This window comes from Rhinopithecus roxellana, chromosome 5 (assembly GCF_007565055.1).
Source record: "Rhinopithecus roxellana isolate Shanxi Qingling chromosome 5, ASM756505v1, whole genome shotgun sequence".
NCBI lineage: Eukaryota > Metazoa > Chordata > Mammalia > Primates > Cercopithecidae > Rhinopithecus > Rhinopithecus roxellana.
In genome coordinates this window covers 170,947,491-170,969,838 of record NC_044553.1, presented here as the reverse complement: position 1 = coordinate 170,969,838, position 22,348 = coordinate 170,947,491, and positions in this window count along the sequence as shown.

The following is a 22,348-nucleotide window of genomic DNA, read 5'->3' as shown; positions in this document are numbered from 1 at the left end:
TGCCTCAGCCTCCTGAGTAGCTGGGACTACAGGCGCCCGCCACCTCGCCCGGCTAGTTTTTTGTATTTTTAGTAGAGACGGGGTTTCACCGTGTTAGCCAGGATGGTCTCGATCTCCTGACCTCGTGATCCGCCCATCTCGGCCTCCCAAAGTGCTGGGATTACAGGCTTGAGCCACCGCGCCCGGCCAAGTGAAACTTTTAAGTTGTCAAGTGTCATGCAAACATGAGGGCCTCTCAGCATCTGGGGCATTGGAGGGCATTAGACATGTTCTGTCTCAGCTGAGAGGCAAGGTGGGGTCCTCTGAAGGAGGGGCCAGAGAGCAAAAGTGGGCACAGTCTGCTGCCTCGTTTCTTGGACAGACTGACATGCAAGAGGCCCATGGTGGAATGTATTCCTAGCCAACTAATTGTAAAAACATGCAGAATTATAGACACAGAGAGAGCCTATAGAATACACCACATGACTGAAAACAATCTCTGCAGAGGAGCACTGCATTAAAATAACAGCCACGGCAGGCATGAGGCCACCTTCAGAGATAAGTGCTGGAGTTTGGCTCTAAATGCCAACATCCTTAGCTAATCTAAGTAATGCATGAGCAGGAAGAATTCCGTGGCTGGGAGCCCAAGTAGAGTTGTATAAAGAACTCTTAGAACAGCTAGTAACCTCCAAGCAGTAGGCCCAAGTGCATGATGGGGAATGTAACATTTAATAGAATCTGAGGGGTGAGGGGCTGCTGAGAGGGCTGGGGGTGGGGGCTTGGATCTCAATGAGAGGCACGCTGTTAAGGGGCTTCTGGCAGCGCCTCCATCACGCCACAGATGGTTTCTGTCTCTGGTTCATTTGTTTTGTGCAAGATCAACTCGAGTCAGGAATCCCAGGTAAGAAAGTCCACCATCCTCTCATTAAAGAGGCCAGGAAGGACTTGGCCAAAAAGTTAGGGGAAAAGATGTCACTCCTGTTAAGAAGGGAGGCAGCCTCCTACCTCTGACGTGATGGCTCCATGATTTTTGGAACTGGAACATTCTCCTAGAGATTGTCTCATATATTCACCACCTCCCCATCCCCATCGCCAACTCTCATGTTATAGTTGGGGAAACTGAGGCCCAGCACGGGGGAGCAAAGTTCCCAAAAACACACAGTGAGTCGGGGGCTGTGGCGATCACCTCCTCTAATCCGAACCACTCCCTACTTCCCACCCACCCCATTATTTCACAAATGCAGATGAGTGCAGAGGGAGAAAGTGACAAGGTCAAGGTTTCATTCATTTCAGGGCAGAAGGAGGAATGGTAGCTAGGCTACCTGGTCCAAAACCAGAACATTTTGACCACCACATTTCAGCATCTTATCAGCTGAGAGTGAAGACTAACAAAGGCTTCTCTCCTGGTCTGGGACACCAGGACTTTCTGCAGCTGTTGCACTGAGATGGGCTTCCAACCTCACCCCCAAGGTTGCTGTGGCAGAATTCAGGTTCCGGGGAGTTGTTGGACTGAGCAGGCTCCTCTCAGGTCCTTGCCTCATGGGCCTCTCCTACACACTGATGGGGAAACAGAGCATGCAAGCCAAGTTGGACGTCCCTGGCTTTCATAACCTCCTCTCAGAAGAGATAGCCTATCACTTTTGTATTCTTTTTTGAGACAAAGTCTCACTCTGTCACTCAGGCTGGAGTGCAGAGGTGCTATCATAGCTCACTGCAACCTCCACCTCTCAGGTTCAAGTGATCCTCCTGCCTCAGACCCCAAGTAGCTGGGTAAGTGGGACCATAGGTGCATACCACTACACCTGGCTAATTGTTGTATTTTTTGTAGGGATGGTGTTTCTCTATGTTGCCCAGGCTGGTCTTGAACTCCTGGGCTCAAGCAATCTGCCCTCCTCTGCCTCCCAAAGTGCTGCAATTACAGGCATGAGCCACCGCGACCCACCCACTTTTGTTATATTCTAGTTCTCAGCAGCATTAGGTCCAGGTCCCCCACCCCATACTCCTAACCATTACACAGACGTGCATACACACACACAAGGAGAGGTCTGCACAGGGCATGAATACCAGGAGGCGGAGGTCACCAGGTGCTTTTCAGAAGCTGTTGACTGTAATTCTCTAGCAGTACATAAAAAGCATCCTGGTCTTGTAGCAGCCTCCCATCATATGGAGGGCCCTCATCCCTTCAACCAGGGCTCTCCTGGTAGGTTCATGACTTCGTGTCTTCGACCTCCACTGGCTGGGAGACTCATGGGGACAGGGGAGTCATTGCCTATGGTGAGTGCAACAGGCCCTCTGCTAATAGTGCTCTTTAGCGTAAGTGGAGCGTAGAGAAAGGTTTCTCAGTTCTGCCTTAATTCAGGAGTGCCCCAGGCAGCAAACTGTTGCTTCTTCTTATGGAATGGCGGGTGCTTTGGACAAATGTTTTGGAAGATTTTTGGAATTCCAGAGTACTGCAGAGAGTACTTTCAGACATGGTTGTCAATTGGAAGAGAAACTGTGAAAAGGGCCTGGGCCAGGCTGCGCTGGACACATGATATATCCACAATATCCTGGACTGAACTTGAGCCATTCTGTATTTATGTAATTGTCCTGCTGTTGGCAAAGGGCAAGTCCAAGCCTGAGGAGTAGGGTAGATTCCACTGAAGAAATGTTCCCATGCCAGTCGCCTTGGGAGAAAGTTTGTCCTGGGGTAGAAATTGAGAACTCAAGATGTGGACCTTTGGGGTGAGAAAGAAGTGTGTTTTCTCTCTCTCAACAAAGTTGGGTCTGCCCTACAAGGGAAGACATGCTCCAAGCAACCTGAGAGAAGGGGCTGGGCTGGACCCTGCTGATGGGGAATAAGCTGGGGCTGGACAGCTAGGTGGCCCTATGAGGTTATCTGGGTACCACCCTGGGCTCTATGAACTCTGAGAAAATCCACATTGGTCACCGTGTTGAGCATGTCTTTACATTTTATTCTTCTTCCGTGGTGCCCACATTTAGTCAGCTCCTGCTAGACACTGCGTCTGGGTTCTGTTGAGTGTCATGAACTGAGGGGAAGGCCCTGGCCATGCTTGGGGCTGAGTGGCCACCATACCTGGCCTCAACATTTTAATAGAACTTTTCACTTTACAAAACAATTTCGCACTCAGGGTGCTGGGCTCGGTGGGGGGACAGCCATGCTCAGCAGCGTGGGAAATCACAGCAGGTGTGCAGACTACTGAGGAAGCTGGAAGGGGAGAACATAAGGGCAAGCTCTGGGGCAGTGGAAACCTAGCACCTGGGGGCTCCAGAATCGCTAGGAATGCTCTGCAGGGACTGATTTCCTATGTGGGCCAGTAGGGTTCAAAGGAAATTGTAATTTGAGCATTAAATGGAGATAAGGCAGTTTATTTTCATTGGCTGGGGAGGACTGAACATAGCTGTTCTATTAGATGTTGTGGTAGTAAAAATAGATAACAGCAATAATCTAGTATGTTAACGTGTGAGGTTTTTTGTTTGTTTTTTGAGACAGGGTCTTGCTCTGTCACCCAGACTGGAATACAATGGAACATTGCAGCTCACATAATCATTGAACTCCAAGGCTAAAGTGATCCTTTCACCTCAGCCTCCTGAGTAGCTGGGACTACAGATGTGCCCCATCATGCCTGGCTAATTTGTGTGTTTTTTGTGCAAATGGGATCTTATTATGTTGCCTAAACTGGTCTTGAACTCCTGGGCTCAAGTGATCCTCCTGCCTCTGCCTCCCAAAGTACTATGATTACAAGTGTGAGCCACCATGCCTGGCCTCAACATTTTAATAGAACTTTTCACTTTACAAAGTAGTTTCCCATATATCCATTTCTAGTTGATCCTCAAAATAATCTTATATATAGAACAGGCATCAGATTGTTAATTGTTCTTATTAATTACAAGGTTAAACGATATGAAATTGCCATATTAATAAGTCAAACACTGTTAATGTAAACAACTTTGTATGGTTTATTTTCATTACATAAATCATAACTATTATAAATAACAATAATAGTGTCTTAGTCCATTTTGTGTTGCTATAACAGAATACCATAGACTGGGTAATTTATTTTAAAAAGAAATTTATTTCTTACAGTTCTAGAGGCTGAGAAGTCTAAGATCAAGGGGCTCACATCTGGCAAGGGCCTTCATTCTGTGTCATCCTGTGGCAGAAGTGGAAGGGCAAAAGAGCCTGAGAGAGCAAGAGGGGAAGGAGGCCAAATTCATTCCTTTTGTCAAAGACCAACTCCTGAGATCATGAACCCACTCCTTCAATAGCAGCATTAATCCATTCATGAGGGCTGAGCCCACATGACATATTACCTCTTTTTTTTTTTTTTTTTTTTTTTCTAGAGACATGACATACTCTGTTGCCCAGACTGAAGTGCAGTGGCACAATCATAGCTCTCTGCAGCCTTGACCTCCCAGGCTCAAGTGATCCTCCTACCTCAGCCTCCTTAGTAGCTGGGACTTCAGGCATGCACCACCACACCCAGCTGTTTTTTAAATTATCTTTTGTAGATACAGGGTCTCCATATGTTGCCCAGGCTGATCTTGAACTCCCGGGCTCAAGCAGTCCTCCCACCTTGGCCTCCCAAAGTGCTGGAATTACAGGCATGAGCCTTCATGCCTGGCCACTAATCACCTCCTAAGCTCTAACCTCTCAAAACTGCTGCACTGGGGACTAAGTTTTCAACACATGAACTTTGAGGGACACGTTCAAGCCACAGCATGTAAGAACTTTAAAAAAAAATCATGTACCTGGCATATTGCTAATGTACCTGGCATATTGCTAAGCTCTCTTCATACATTTTATCTCCATCAGTTCTCAGGAGAACGTGATGAGGTGCATATTCTAGTGGATATAGCAATGTTTCTTTCAGGTCCCTCTTCAGAGCCCCCACACTCATTCCCAGCTACTGGGAATATTGGCTACTTCCCTCACTGGGAATTACCCTTGGCCACAAGTCACTGCTTTCACTAAGGTGATGCCCAGACCCTGGGGGTAGTCATTAGGCCATGACTGGATGATGTGAGGATATGAAGGCGGGGCCTCTTGCCTCCATTTGGAACCCTCCGAAGGGCCATGTAGCTCAGAGCTCCCTGTAGGATTGACTCTTCCTGGTTGCAAACACATTGGGGGGCCATCTTCTCCCTCTTCTCAATCCTGCCCTCTCACTTACTTTCAGGTGTGTGTCCCAAAATTACTACCTAAGAAACCTGCGGACAGAAACCACCTCCATCTCAGAGTCTGCTTCTAGGGAACCGAAGCTTAGGACAGTTGGTGTCAGAGGGGTTCAAGGTGGCAGACTCTAAAGTGGGAGTTTAGAGAGGGATCACTTGCTAGTTAGGTCTCTGTGAACTGGTATAGGAGAGGTAAGGATAGTCCCTGACATGCTGTAACTGCATGATGGCTAAAACTTGCATTTCTGGTGAACTGGGGTGTGATAAGGTGCAGAAAATTCGACTTCAAAAAATAACACCTTGGGAATTGGGAAAACAGTAGAAACAGGAAGGCTACTCTCACCTTCCCCTCTCCCTTCTTCCCTGAAGCAGGCCATAACACTTAGGAAGGTCACAATCTGACCTTCTCTCCTGAAAACCCTCAGGTGACAGATGTCCTGCCCTATACCTTGAGGGAATGTCACACAAGAAAGACAAGAATCTAAACAAAGAGGCCTTGTGAAGATCCCCCTCTACAGTTTATTACTATTAGATCATCACCCCTTTGTCTAGTTAGACTTCTGCAGGACTGTTTATTCTTCATCAAAGCCAAGTATAAGGATACACAGGTTTCCCTGTTTCTTTGAGCCTTCATTTCTGAAGCCTCCTGTGTCATGTAAAACTAATATTAAATACATATGTATGCTTTTCTCTTGTTAACCTGTCTTTTTTTGAGACGGAATCTTGCTCTGTCACCCAGGCTGGAGTGCAGTGGTGTGATCTTGGCTCACTGCAAGCTCGTCCTCCCCGGTTCACACCATTCTCCTGCCTCAGCCTCCCGATTAACTGGGACTACAGACACCTGCCACCACACCCAGCCTTTTTCATTTTTTAGTAGAGACGGGTTTCACTGTGTTAGCCAGGATGGTCTCAATCTCCTGACCTCATGATCTGCCCGCCTCGGCCTCCCAAAGTGCTGGGATTACAGGCATGAGCCACCGTGCCCAGCTGAACCTGTCTTTTGTTACAGAGTCTCAGCCAAGAACCTAGCAATGAGTAGGAAGATAAATCTTTTCTCCCCTACATATGGTATATGGGTGGAACGGATCACACTCATTGGTGTGGTATCTCTGGCAACTGGGGGCCATAGTGACTATAAGGACTATGGAAATGAATGACTGTTGCTGAGTCTATTTACTTGCTAAAGAGACTTAATGATAGTCTCAGATTGAATAATCACCAAGGTAAAATGTGAAAGCCAGATGGCCTCCTGGGCAACTGTTAAGGAAATCCCTCCTACAAAAGGAGGATCAGGCATAGGATTTAATGGCAAAAATAGCAGAGCTTTGGAGAAGGTATGATTTTTTAGCCCTGACAGGCCTCCAATGCCAGGGTCAGAGCCCTAATAGGTAAGGAGTGGGAACCTGAGATTTGGGTTGGGGATATATGAGTAGATGCAGTCAAGCACCTTGAATTCTCAGGTCCTTCTGAACCCACTGGGTTTGCAGAAGTGACACACTTCTTGTTGGCAAACAGTGGTGTCCCTTGTTTGAAGATTGCATTAGTCTGTTCTCACATTGCTATAAAGAACTACCCGAAACTGGGTAATTTACAAAGAAAAGAGGTTTAATTGGCTCACAGTTCCACTGGGTAATTTACAAAGAAAAGAGGTTTAATTGGCTCACAGTTCCACAGGCTATACAGGTCTGAGAGGCCTCAGGAAACTTACAATCATGGCAGAAGGTGAAGAGGAAGCTGGCATGTCCTACGTGACTGGAGCAGGAGGAAGAAAAAGATGGGGGAGGTGCTACACACTGTCAACCAGATCTCATGAGAACTCACTCACTGGCATGAGAACAGTAAGGGGAAATCCGCCCCCATGATCCAATCACCTCCCATCAGGCTCCTCCCCTAACACTGTGGATTACAATTCAACATGAGATTTGGGTGGGGACACAGAGCCAACCCCTATCAAAGATCATACAAGGTTTCAAGTGAGGCAGGTGCCATACATGAGGATGCTTGTCCTCCTCAGAACCTAACTTCACTTCCTTCCTGGCAATGTAATAAACAACAAAAGTCAAATCCCAGCTGTGCTGGGTGTGCTAAGGGAGGAGAGGCACTATATGCTGCAGAAGCCACGGGATCCAGCTAATACATTTAAGGCAAGCACAGCACAGAACTGTGTCCTGAGTAGGCTGGATCAACAGGGGAGGAAGATAAAGGTGGATACGAGCAGGTATTAATATGGGAGTACTCTCCATGATACAGAATTTAACACTTCGGCATCCCAGGATAAGCTAGTGAACACACTTCAAAGATGGATTTTAGAAGCTTAGGAAAAGCAATGGTTCACACTAAGTGAAGTAGAAATATTAGAACTGCTGTGGCAGATGATGAAGGATAAGTACAAGTCTTGGAGAAGTAGTCTGGGCGTGGTGGCTCATGCCTGTAATCCCAGCACTTTGGGAGGCTGAGGCGGGTGGATCACTTGAGGACAGGAGTTGGAGACCAGCCTGGCCAACATGGCAAAACCCTGTCTCTACTAAAAAATACAAAATAAATAAATAAATAAATAAATTAGCCAGGCGGGGTGGCCTGTACCTATAACCCCAGCTACTCAGGAGTCTGAGGCATGAGAATCACTTGAACCTGGGCCAATATTTTGCCACTGCACTCCAGTCTGGGCAACAGAGAGAGACTCTATCTAAAAAAGAAAAAGAAAGAAAGAAAAGAAAAGAAAAAAAAGTCTCAGACAAGTGGGCCTGCTAGAGTGTTTGCAGTACCTAAAGCCAGAAAACCCATCAGCCAACTCTGTTCTGTGGGAGGCCCTGGAGAACACTGTATTTACTGAAGCAATAAGGAATGTGTCTGTGGGGACTGGAGGTGGCACCAGCTTCACTGACAGCAGGAGGTGCTATTACAGAACTGGGCTCCCTGATGCCCATGGATATGATAGAATCCCAAAATAACAGAGGTCAGGTGGTGGTGCTTGACCTTTAAACCAAGGTGAGTGCAATTGCAATGAACAGCAAAATTGGATCCTGACCCACAGAACACTATGGAGATGGCTAATAGAACACAGTGTTCCTAGAAGCAAGATAGATGGGTGGCCAACAGTGCATTGCTTAATTTAGACAGTCAAAAGAAATCAAGGATGGATGATCAGGGGGCTGAAGGCAGCCACCTCCAGTAATACATCATGATTTCTTATCCTGTTTTTGGACCTGAGCCATTGATTAAAAGAGAGGCTAGGTCCCTGTGAGGAAGGATCTGTAATATCATGGCAAATGTGTTCAGTAGTAATGCCCCAGACCTTTCCTGAAAGAATCTATGGTCATTTACTGTGTATCACCATGAGAAAGGGGGAATTCCGAGGGCTTTGAAGGACGATTAGCCATGGGGTCTAACTCGACACTGATAGCTGGTGACCCAAAGTGCTTTTATATCCCTCCCTCCCATCAGAATGAGGAGTATGGATTCCAGGTGACAACGAAGCCCTGATCCTGTTCCAGTTCACAGTGAGTCCATTGGGCGGATCCACCAACCCACTGTGGTCATATCCCTGATTCCTGAATGCTTTGGAACGGACATACATGGTAGTTGGTAGAACCCTAGCATTGGTTCCTTGAGTCTCTAAAAGTGCCGCCTCTCCTTTGCCAAGAGAGTAAATCAAATACAAGATTGTTTATTATTCCAGGAGGAATGGCAGGAAGTAGTTCCACCTTCAAAGATTAAGGAAATACAGGGTTTTTGTTGTATCCCCATTTAATTCACCAATCTGGTCCCTACAAAAACTGCATAATCATGGAGACTGAGAGTACACTCCCACAAACTTAACCAGGTAGTATCCCTATTTGTGGTTGTTGTGCTGCATATGGCATCTTCCTGGAGCAGATGAATACACACTTCAAACAAGGTACATGACCAATCATCTCCTTATTGCCTTCTTTTCTATCCCTATCAGAAAGGAGAATCAGAAGTAGCTCACATTCACATGGAACAGACAATTGTATACATTTGCATGTTGCCTCAGGGCCATGTTAACTTTGCTGCCTTTATCATAATGTCCAAAAGGACCTGGCCCATCTGGATTTTTCATGGAATATCTAATTAGTCCAACATATCAATAACATCATGCTAATGAGACCAAATGAGCAAGAAATGACAAGTACATTAAAGACCGTGGCATGACACATTCACTCTAGAAGGTGGGAAACAACTCCTACCCAGATTTAGGGCCCAGACATATCACTGAAATGCATAAAGGTCTAGTGGTCTGGCGATAAAGGTAAAGGAGCACTGGACCTCTGAGGTAAAGATTGTAAAGAACAGGGCAACCCGCTCGGGTCCCCTTCCATGCTGTGGAAGCTTTGTTCTTTCGCTCTCCACAATAAATCTTGCTGTTGAAAACATAAAATGATGTAAAGAACACATGGTGAGCCATCACATTTGTACATCAGTGCAAGGATGGCATGAAACTGTCCTCCATAGCTACAGCTGATACCACGGGGAGGCTGAGGGATGTGATGCAGGGCACTGGAAGTGTCTACCCCATTTTACAGATGAGAAACGAAGTCTCTGAGAGGTTAAATAAATTGCCCAAAAACACAGTCCTGGCAAGTGGTGGATCTAAGATTAAAATCTAGATCTATCTGACTTGAAAGCCCATGTTCTTTAATACCTATGTTGTATAGATAAGGAGGCTGGGAACAGAGAGATTAAGTGGCCTCTTGTTGCGTCTTGGGCTCCCTGGGAGGGAGATTCCGAGACAGATTGGCATGCAGGAAGAGTATTGGGAAGCGTTCCCAGGATCGACACCCTGAGGGGGAGTGGAGAAGGCAGGGCTGGGCAGAGGGAGAGGCTGGGCTGTGATGCCGTCACTATACCTCTGGAGTGCTCTGCACAGGTGTCCCCTGTTGGCAGGAGGGGGCGGAGCCTTGATATTCCGGCACAGAGGCAGTCCTTGGGCTGCCCCAGGAAGAGGACATCACCTTGAAAGAGAAGGTCCTCTTCAGCCAAGGGCAGTTCCCCTGGGACACTCTGCCTACCACTGTCAGCCTTTGATACTTCCAGCTACTGGGGAGAATGACTGCTTCAGGCCTGGTAGAGCGGATCTGGGGTGATGTACCCCAGCATCCACTATACCTCTTTAGGGTCCTGCAGCTAGTGAGCAACACAAAAGTAGGTCCTCTGACTCCAAAACTAACATAGTCCTGCTTTTCCAGCTCCATAATGGGTCCCCTATCTCAGAGTAAATGACCAAGACTGTGGGATCATTGATTGGAAAAGAACTGTAATCCACTCAAACTTGATCAAATTAGAAGGAGAGAGTGTTGGTCATAGGAATCTTAGCTGAGGAGAGGGAAAAGATTTCATTCATTCCAAAATATATATTGTTGATTACCATATACCAAGCTCCGTTCTGAGTGTTGGAGAGACAACAAGAAAGTAATCAAAGCTCCTGCTCACAGAAAACCCTTTCTAATGGAGGAGGTGTCGGGGAAGGCCCAGTCCTCCTGGAGACCAGGAACAACCTGCCTCCTTAAGAGACAGAGGAGCCAAATATGTGTCTCGTCTTTTCGTAAACTGTCTATAGGAGAATAATACTGGGTTAATTTCTCATCTGCTTATCGGCCATATACACGTAAATACATAGGGAAAGGTTGGTAACAGTTGTTACCTCTGCGGAGGGAGTAAAATGGGGAGCTTGAATTTTCTCTCTCTCTTTCCTGCCGTTCCTTCCTTTTCGCTAGTTCCTCATTTTGCTAGTGTACCCAGGGTCTAACTGCTGCGTATAAAGCCAGTGTCAGAGACGGCCCCTGCTTTCTTCCCAATTCTAGTTTCAGGCCTGGAACAGCAGCTGGAATTTCCCTGCCCTGTCTCCTCTTTTCTTCCTCTCTAGAGACTCCTCTTGCTGTCAGCTGAGAAGGGGGAAGCAGGCACCTGGAGATTCTTTTTTTTTTTTTTTTTTTTTTTTTTTTTTGAGACGGAGTCTCGCTGTGTCGCCCAGGTTGGAGTGCAGTGGCCGGATCTCAGCTCACTGCAAGCTCCGCCTCCCGGGTTCACGCCATTCTCCTGCCTCAGCCTCCCGAGTAGCTGGGACTACAGGCGCCGCCACCTCGCCCGGCTAGATTTTTGTGTTTTTTAGTAGAGACGGGGTTTCACTGTGTTAGCCAGGATGGTCTCGATCTCCTGACCTCGTGATCCGCCCGTCTCGGCCTCCCAAAGTGCTGGGATTACAGGCTTGAGCCACCGCGCCCGGCCGCACCTGGAGATTCTATAAAATGGGCCACACACTGGGAGATTTGGGAAAATAGAAGAGAGTCATTTTGCAGGCTTTAGTCCTTTATATATTTCTGCATTACTTGAAGGTTTCATAGCAAGTGTGATTTGTGTATTATACGTCTAGCTGTTGCTGTTGTGGAGGTTTTTTGTTTTTTGGGTTTTTTTTTTTTTTGAGATGAAGTCTCTCTGTCACCCAGGCTGCAGTGTAGTGGCACGACCTCGGCTCACTGCAACCGCTGTCCCCTGGGTTCTGGCTCAGCCTCACGAGTAGTTGGGTGGGATTACAGTGTGTGCCACCACGCCTGGGTAACTTTTGTATTTTTAGTAGAGGGGTTTCACCATGTTGGCCAGGATGGTCTTGAACTCCTGACCTCAGGTGATCCACCTGCCTTAGCTTCCCAAGTGCTGGGATTACAGTCATGAGCCACCATGCCCGGCCAGTTGTGGAAGGTTTGTCTGTTTGCTTCTGCATTTTGACATTGCAGATGGAAGACTCTGGTTGACAAACCAGGCCTGGCTCGGAACTTTCTTTTCTTTCTTTCTTTCTTTTTTTTTTATACTTTAAGTTTTAGGGTACATGTGCCCAACGTCCAGGTTTGCTACATATGTACACATATGCCATGTTGGTGTGCTGCACCCATTAACTCGTCATTTACATTAGGTATATCTTCTAATGCTATCCCTCCCCCCTCCTCCCACCCCATGACAGGTCCCGGTGTGTGATGTTCCCCTTCCTGTGTCCAAGTGTTCTCATTGTTCAGTTCCTACCTGTGAGTGAGATCATGAGGTGTTTGGTTTCTGTCCTTGCGATAGTTTGCTCAGAATGATGGTTTCCAGCTTCATCCATGTCCCTACAAAGGGCATGAACTCATCTTTTTTTATGGCTACATAGTATTCCATGGTGTATATGTGCCACATTTTCTTAATCCAGTCTATCATTGATGCACATTCGGGTTGGTTCCAAGTCTTTGCTATTGTGAATAGTGCCACAATAAACATATATGTGCATGTGTCTTTATAGCAGCATGATTTATAATCCTTTGGGTATATACCCAGTAATGGGATGGCTGGGACATATGGTATTTCTAGTTCTAGATCCTTGAGGAATCGCTGCACTGTCTTCCACAATGGTTGAATTAGTTTACAGTTCCACCAACAGTGTAAAAGTGTTCCATTTCTTCACATCCTCTCCAGCACCTGTTGTTTCCTGACTTTTTAATGATCGCCATTCTAACTGGTGGAAGATGGTATCTCATTGTGGTTTTGATTTGCATTTATCTGATGACCAGTGATGATGAGCATGTGTCTGTTGGCTACATAAATGTCTTCTTTTGAGAAGTGTCTGTTCATATCCTTTGCCCACTTTTTGACGGGGTTGTTTGATTTTTTCTTGTAAATTTGTTTCAGTTCTTTATAGATTCTGGATATTAGCCCTTTGTCAGATGGGTAGATTGTAAAACTTTTCCCCCATTCTGTAGGTTGCCTGTTCACTCTGATGGTAGTTTCTTTTGCTGTGCAGAAGCTCTTTAGTTTAGTTAGATCCTATTTGTCAATTTTGGCTTTCGGGACTTTCTATAGTAAAGACCTCTACGCCTGGCACTTGCCTGTGGCGACATTGTGAAAGTGGTCAGGCTGCCTATAGGAACCCTTTGTGACCATGCCCCCTCCTGTTCTCCTGAATGGTTCTGATTCTGACTGTGGATTATCCCACAGAGGTGAGGACTAAGCTCTGATTTTTTATCTTGCCCACATTGCTATCTAAGGGGTCTGGGGAATCATGCCCTCCAAACCATAAATTCTTATCAGATGGGTTTTATTTAACCCTGTATATCATGACTTACTTTCCAATCTGACTCTCGTATAACAAGAAAGAAAATCCAAATAGTTAACCCCAAAATATATCTCCTTGCCATATCTTGAAATTGTCCTGCAAAGTCTCTTGTGGGAAAAATCCACATTCTATACAGAATCCCCTTTCCCCTTTGTTTTCTTTCCTTCCTTTCCAGATCCAGGAGACAATCAGCTAGAACCAGACACCCTTTTAGGTCCGATAAGAAACATTTTACAACCTGCTCTCTCTGAAGTCTGCTATCTGAGAGCTTCCTCTATACAATAAAACTTGGTTTCCACAATCCTTTATGTTAACCTGAACATTTCCTCTCTATTGATCCCAGATCTTCAGATAAACTCAACCAATTGTCAACCAGAAAATGTTTACATTTACCTATAGCTTGGAAGCCCCCGCCTTGAGTTGTCCCTCCTTTCTGAACCAAACCAACGTATTTCTTAAATGTATTTCATTGATATTTCATATCTCCCTAAAATATATAAAACCAAGCTCTACCCTGACCACATTGGGCACATGTTCTCAGGACCTCCTGAAGGTTGTGTCATGGGCCATGGTCACTCATACTTGGCTCAGAATAAATCTCTAAAAATACTTTACAGAGTTTGACTTTTTTTGTCAACAGAGGACCAGGGTGTCTCCAGGTAGGCTTTCTCCCCTTGGGCTTTTGAACTTCACAGTGGACCTTCTTGCTTGGGGTGAGAGGCCTGTGTCCTGAGGAAGTAACAGGCAGTAGCAGCTGGTGATGCTGGTGATCTAGTGATGGCACATTCTCCGTAGAGATGACCTGTGAGTCCCTTGGGGAGAGCGAGGCTGGCTTTGGACACAAGTCACGGGATCCATAGTGGATAGGCATGAACTGCTCTTGCTCAGCACTCAATGGCCACTTTTCTGGTGACAGCACTACAATTTTGCTTTAGTGATTGACCTCTCTTGCATTTAATACAGCCTTGGTGGGGTTGCCATTCAAGGGACCCCACTGCCCTGGGCCAGGAAATGGGCCACGTGACCTAAGTTAGGTCAGTTGGATGCTGTCTTCTAGGAACTTGAATTTTGAGGGCCTGATACAAAAACAGAAAATGTTTGGGGCCAAGTCTTCCTTGTTCTGGCAGTCTAAGGCAACAGACCTCTGGTTCCTGCTTTCCAGATTCCTCAAACTGCTCTCCTGCCTGTCCTTGTGAAGCATGGGGCTTCAGCTTTTCCTTCAGCTTTCTGTTGCCTCACATCTTCCAATTAAGAACTTTTGGAGTAAGTTACCCAGAATTGATTTCTGTTGCTTACTACCTAAGACCCCTGACTAATACAGCATCCATACCATCTAGGCCTTTGAAGACCTATCACCTCCCTAAAAAGCTCATGCTTTTCAGGTGTGCTGTGTGTGTTTCGTGGTGTTTTATGTATGCTGTGGATATGGAGTGGGCAGGGGATGAGCAGGGCAGGTTGGGTGTTAGGGACTAAGAGAGATATTAGCGTCAGCCAGGTTCATATCCCACATTCCTGAGTCGTGCTGTCAGACTAGGAGGTGCACACCCACGGGAGGGATCCAGGGCTGAGTACAGGCAGAGCATGAAGCCACAGGCTGAACATACTACGTTTTCTGGAGGTGCCAATTGGAAGGTTTTATGGCAGGTGGGGAGACATGGTTTTTTTTTTTTTTAATTTAAAATTGAATATGTCTATATTTTGGCATAGAATACAAGAATCTGTGGGGATTTTTATGAGAACACAAGCATGTTCTAAGAAATTTCCATCTGGCAGAAAGTCAATTCCTTATACGTATCTAGACCTCTTGGCAGTACACATTTGCTCTGCAACTATAAAGGGTTCTTTGGTGGAAATTTAGAGAAACACAGACCCATGGTATTGGGAGCTTTAACTAAACCAGACTGTTCTAATCTAGGTCCCTCCTCTGTCTGCCCTCAGATTCCTTTTAGGGTTGGACTACAAGTGGGGTCTCTCAGTCCTGTTAGCTTTGGTATGTTTTTCACAGACCCTAGTTACTGCTACTCTCATGTACAACCTTGTTAAAAATCATTCACCAAGGAAAGACATCTCCTGTCTCTGTGGCAAATGCAAGAAGCTTAAAATCAGGGAGGTGGTTCTCATGATGGAGGAGAAGGAAGTCAGTAAAGAAAACCTGATCTTGCCGAGCGCAGTGGCTCACGCCTGTAATCCCAGCACTTTGGGAGGCCAAGGCAGGTGGATCACGAGGTCGGGAGATCGAGACCATCCCGGCTAACATGGTGAAACCCCTGTCTCTGCTAAAAAAAAAAAAAAAAATTAGCTGGTGGCAGGCACCCGTAGTCCCAGCTACTTGGGAGGCTGAGGCAGGAGAATGGCATGAACCCGGGAGGCAGAGCTTGCAGTGAACTGAGATCACGCCACTGCACTCCAGCCTGGGTGACAGAGCAAGACTCTGTCTCAAAAAAAAAAAAAAAAAAAAAAAAAGAAAACCTGATCTCTCTTTTGGCATGTGTGAGATTACAAATATATGGATTTCTATTATGTGCCAGGTATTTGTAATGTTTCATCATTTTAACCCCAAGCCAAAAATGGTGTTATAATATCATGGTATGGATGATGATTGTTATGAACTGAAAGCTTGCATCTCACCAAAATTTATGTGTAGAAATCTTAACCCCCAATGCGATGATATTAGGAGATGGGGCCTTTGGGAGATGATTAGGTCATGAGGGCAAAGCCCTCATGAATGGGATTAGTTCCCTTATAAAACGGACCTCCAAAGAGCTCTCTGGATCTCTTTCTGCCACGTATGGATATCAGAGGTTGGCAGTCTGCAACCCCGAAGAGAGCCCTCACTAGAACCCAACCATGCTGGTACCCTGATTTCAGACTCTGGTCTCCAGAACTGTGAGAAAGAAATCCCTGTTGTTGATAAGCCGTGCAGCTTATTGTGCTTTGCGATAGCAGCCTGAATTGACTAACACAACGATCCCAGGGCCCAGTGAGGCTGAGTAACTCATCCACAGTCACACAGGTATTTAGGCCATTTATTGTAGACATCATTCTTGTTCCAGGTCCCCTTTTGAGATTTCTCTCCTGACCTGAATACAGAATAAATCAGATCCACAAGACTCTAGTCTGAACGAGTTTATTGTCTGCATCCCTCCTCCTAATGGAGAGGCCTCTGCTCACCAAGAGGGTCCTGACCACCTGGGGCTAGGGGTGCTGGAGAGGAGCACAGAGAGGAGGAAGGGCCTGAAGATGATTTCCCTAACAACTCTGTACTGTGGGAATTAAGATCGTGGGCTCTGAGGGTAAACAGAGCTGGATTTGAAGCCCACTCTCCTCCTACTCATGGTATAGATAAGAGGGAAGGAGGGGGTAGAGTGGGAGGGAAACCACCAACCCCAGCAAGCCACAGACTCCAGGAGGTCACCATTGGGTCCTGAACCATGTTCCTAGTGTCTTTACAAAGAGGAATGGCAGCTGCTCCACCTCCCACAACATCCAATCAAGCATCCTGCAGACACTGGCAAATTACAGAGAAGCAATGGCAAAGGGGCTGTGGATGGGCCTGACCGTCTGGACCTGGTCAAACCTGCTGCCCAGCCACTTGCTCTTGTAACCTCATCCTGACCCGAAGTGTCTGCCTACAGGTGCTCCTGCCTCTCCCCTGGCCCAGCAAGGACCTCAGGACGACCTTCCTTAACTCCTGGGTAGGAGCCCAGAGTGGTGACTGATCCACGTGAGGTCCCTTTGGTAGTAAAAGCATCTCTACCCCCAGCCTTCCCGGGACGTCCTGTGCAGCAGGAGTTGATAACGCCGTGTACAGGCTGGTGGGGGTAGACATGCTCTTGTTGCCAGTTCCTGAAGGCTTTGAACCCCAGCCTGGGCTCCTGGCTTTAATGGGGCAGGGAGGGGACCACCGGGGCACAGAGCCAGGGATCCTGTTACTCTCTACATAGAGGTGCCAAATAGGCTACTTTATTGCCAAGTTTTCTTTTTTAAAAAAACTTTCTTTCCATTCTATGACTCTTTAAGGGAAGAAATCCCATTGTGCACTGTAACACTGAGGACTTTTACACCAGAGAGTCTCACAGGGAATATTCAGGCCTTGGAGAAACCACTAGAGTTTCTGTTGCTAGAGGACAGGGGCCCTGTCTTAGATTCTCTTGCTCAGGCCTGGAAAGGTCCTTAGGGATGGTCTAGTTCAGTCTGAGTCAGTGTGAGCCTGGCCTCATCCCAGACAGACAACCATCTCCCTACAAACAGCACCATGATGCCTTGTTGACTTCGTGGTCCCACCTGCTCCAAGGTGCTGCTGGATGATCAAAATAAAGCTCCTTTCTCCTCCGTGCTATGAGTCTTCAAGGGGGTGAGGAAGTCAGGCACTGAGCAGGGAGTACACCTGGAGGCGCAGTGTCAACTGGGCTGTGTGTCAAAGTCTGTTATGTGTCTCCTGGGTGACCCTTAACAAATTACTTAGCCTCTCTGGGCCTTTGTTAGCTCACCTAGTATTAATAATATAACAAGCCAGGCGCAGTGGCTCACACCTGTAATCCCAGCACTTTGGGAGGCTGAGGCAGAAGGATTGCTTGAAGCCAGCAGTTCAACACCATCCTGGGCAACATAGGGAGACCCTATTTCTATAAAACTTAAAAAAAAAAAAAAAAATTAGCCAGATGTGGTGGTGGATGCCTGCAGTCCCAGGTACTCAGGAGGCTGAGGTGGGAGGATGGATTGAGCCCAGGAGGTTGAGGCTGCAGTGAGTCATGATTGTACCACTACTACACTCTGGCCTGGGTGACAGAGTAAGACCCTGTCTCCCAAATAATAATAACAATAATGTTATAATAGTAATAATCATACAATAGTGTTAAGTCCTTATGGCTGCAATACACTTTGTAGTTTATAAATCATGTTTGCATACCTGGAGTCTCAGAGCTTCCCTACAGGCTACTCAAAGCAGATATTTTAGCCTTATTTATGAGTTGAAACTGAGCTCTAGAGAGGAATAGTGACTTCATCAAGATCCCGAGTGACCTAGAAGCACCAGCATGGAATCCTTATCCTGATGTTTCTGAGCCATGCCCAGCTCTCCTCCAGGTCTGTGCTTTTGTGAATTACAGTGAAGAAAATGCAGACCAGGTGACTTGCTGAGTGACACGGTCATATTTGATGGGGAATCATCCAATACCTTTAAAAATATTTTTTTGAAGGAAAAGCGTGTTTCTTCATTCATTCATTTCTTCATCCATCTGTTCATCAAAGTTTTGTGAGGCAATAAATATGTGCCAGACATGATGCAAGGAGTGGGGATGAAATGGAACCAGCCATGACTCCTGCCCTTGAGGAAGTCACAGTAGGCAGGAAGAGGAACAGCGAGACACAAGCACCACAGAAAGTCATTTATTTATTCCTGTCATTTGTGAACCCTTTTCCATCTTCCAATAGTCCTTATGGAAAAAGCAAATACCCACAAGAAGATCTCTTAAGGTGGCTGGGGACACACACGGGGTGGGGGTGGGAGTTTGGGGAACAAACTTAAGCACCTCACACAGTCTTGTGGTGGGGCCTGCATGCCTATGTGGGTGGGGCAGGAGGGAAGCACGTGTTCCCAGAGCTCAGCGTCCCTCCCACCACATTCCCCTGTGCGTTGCCCCAGGCACAGGAACTTTGTAATCACATCCAGCCTGGGACTATAACCAAACACAGCATTCCACTACCCTCTGCAACCTCTTTGTTTGATCTTCCCCCTGGAGACACAGGTCATGAGGAAGAGAAGGGGAAGGGGGGCACACTGCAGGGAGAGTGCGTGGGGAGCTTCCTTGGAATTGTCTTTTAATCCAGAAACTGAAAACAAAGATGCCATTTCCCAAGGCCTGAGATACCGCTGCTCTGCATTAAAGGAATTCAGTCTCAGAATCCTGGAGCAGGGTCCACCTTGGAGGTCACTAGTCCGACCCACTCGGTTTACAGAGCCCAGGAAGGGACCATAACTTCTTTGATGTCCACAGCAGAGAGGGGCAGCGTTGTGGTGTGATGTCACAGGAAAGAGGGGTAGCTACTCATGGGGAATGACTAAAGAAGCCTGGGGGAAAGCCTTTCCCACCAGTTGCTCAATAACACCTAAACTGCCTTGCCTGTGGACCCAGCCTTGTATTGCATCATCAGAGATCAGCCTAACAAGCAAATGCACCAGGGAGGAAGCGTGGTAATGGAGGCTCATTTATGCTAGGGCGTAGATGACTGATATCAGGGTCTTTCACACCAAGAGGCATAGCCGGAGGCAGAGGAGAGGAGCCAGAGGCAGAGGAGAGGAGATCAGAAAGGCGCTGGACCCTGCAAGGGCAAGAGGTGACTGGGACTAAGCCTACAGGGAAGAGGGCACAGAGCTGAGAGGCTTCAGGCACCAAAGAGAAACTTAATACCTGCTTGGTAGGCCCCAGGTCCTGTGCCTGATTTTCTCTTTCCTATGGGAAGGAAGCTGTGAGATTTCTGAAGTGTCAAGTCACTCTTCATGTCTAATCCTGTTGCTTTTTAGAGAGGGTGTGTTTTAGATTTATGTCTGAACTGCATCTAAAGGTATCAGCAAGGTCATTAATTTCAGCCACCTGAATCTGGTGGCTGCCTCTGCTTACTCACAGCGACACTTCCTTCCTCCAGTCCTGTGGGAAATAAGGTATTTCTTCGGGTGAGGTTTTTGTTTTGTCTTGTTTTTTAAATAATTTAAGCTCCTTGTTTTATGTATCTAATCTCTTCATATTTTCAGTCTGAGAGTACTACTAAGGGGCATTTTACATTCTCGGAGTATGTTGTAATTGTTGTTTATAATTTAAATTTAATCTTTTTCTTTAGTGTTTTTAATTACTTAAGAAATACATACTCATTGTAAAGGATTCAAAAAATAGAAAAGTACATGAAATAACAAGCATCACTGTATCACTTTCTACTGCTAAAGGTAGACACTGTTAACATTTTGGTTTTCTTTCTTTCTTTTCTTTTTTTCTTTTTTTTCAGCAGAAAAGGAATTATATGCTACGTTAGCAGGTCTGTGAATTCAAGAAGATCCCTGAGACCATTTCAGGGGTCCACAAGGCCAAAGCTATCTTTATAATAACACTAAGACAAAGTATGCTTTTTTCCCACAGTGTTGACACTTGCACTGATGTTGCAAAAAGCAAAAGTGGGTAAAAACTGCTAGTGCCTTAGATCAAGGAGGTGGCACCAAACTGTCCTGGTGTATGGTATTATGTCCTTCACTACTACACTCTCAGAGGAGCCGAAATGCCAGTTTCCTGAAGAATGTCCTTAATGAAGTAAAGATGATAAATTGTATTAAATTTCAACCCTGCCACACCTGCCTTTTTAAGATTCTGCATAAAGAGATGAGAAGTATGCTTAAGCCCTGCTGCATTCCAAAGTCCACTGACCATCTCACGAGACACTGGTGCAGCTGTTTGAGTTGCAAGTTGAATTCACTGTCCCCCTGTCCCCCACCACAGGGAACATCATTTTCACTCGAAATAATGACAGACAGACAAACTGTGGTTGTTCAGATTTGGGAATTTTCAGACATTTTCTCAAAAAAATGAATGAAATGAACCTGTAACTTCAAGGAAACTGACAGTGTTTGTTACTAATGACGAATTTTTAGCTTTCTTTTCTTTTCTTTTTTTTTTTTTTTTTTTTTTGAGACGGAGTCTCACTCTGTCACCCGGGCTGGAGTGCAGTGGCTAGTTCTCAGCTCACTGCAAGCTCCGCCTCCCGGGTTTTACGCCATTCTCCTGCCTCAGCCTCTGAGTAGCTGGGACTACAGGCGCCCGCCACCTCGCCCGGCTAGTTTTTTGTATTTTTTAGTAGAGACGGGGTTTTACCGTGTTAGCCAGGATGGTCTCGATCTCCTGACCTCGTGATCCGCCCGTCTCGGCCTCCCAAAGTGCTGGGATTACAGGCTTGAGCCACCGTGCCCGGCCTTTTCTTTTCTTTTTAACTTTTAAGTTCAGGGGTACCGGTGTAGGTTTGTTACATAGGTAAACTTGTATCATAGGGGTTTGTTGTACAGATTATTTTGTCTCCCAGGTATTAAGCAAAGGACCTACTAGTTATTTTTCCTGATCGTCTCCCTCCTGCCACGCTCCATCCTCCTATAGGCCCCAGTGTGTGGTGTTCCCCTCTATGTGTCCATGTGTTCTCATCATTTAGCTCCCACTTATAAGCGAGAACACGCAGTATTTGGTTTTCTGTTCCTGTGTTAGTTTTCTAAGGATAATGACCTCCAGCTCCATCCATGTCCCTGCAAAGGACATAATCCCACGCTTTTTAATGGCTGCATAGTACTCCATGGTGTATATGTAACATGTTTTCTTTATCCAGACGATCACCGATGGGCAAGTTTAAGCATTCAAGCAAACATTAGAATTTTCAAAGACTTGTATTTGCCGCTGTGAGCTGGACAACTTCCCAACACTTAAAGACTTTAATGATGAGATGGGTGGTGATATTAAATGTGATTTTTGATATTGTTAATAAAATATGTTAATATTAGAAAGAGCTACATAACTTAGTGAACCAATATTTTTCAAAGACTAATGCATAATATTATAAAATCATTTGTGGCAGATAAACCAATGGATTTTCATGTAACAGAGTGTAGATAGTTCATTGATATGATTTTTTTATTTTCATTTTATTTATTTATTTATTTATTTTTGAGACGGAATCTCACTCTGCTGCCCAAGCTGGAGTACAGTGGTGTGATGTTGCCTCACTGCAACCCCTGCCTCCTGGATTCAGGCAATTCTCCTGCCTCAGCCTCCCAAGTAGCTGGGATCATAGGCACCCACCACCACACCCGGCTAATTTTTGTATTTTTAGTAGAGACAGGGTTTCACCATGTTGGCTGGGCTGGTCTCGAACTCCTGACCTCAAGTGATCTGCCCACCTTGGCTTCCAAAGTGCTGGGATTACAGGCGTGAGCCACCACACCTGGCCTCATTGATATGATTTAGAATCCACGTTGCCACTAACCTTTCAGAAACTACCACTCGTCAAATTTTGGTAAATAATCAAAGAATAGCCATAATAATCTGGAAAGGCTATTAAAACAATCCTCCT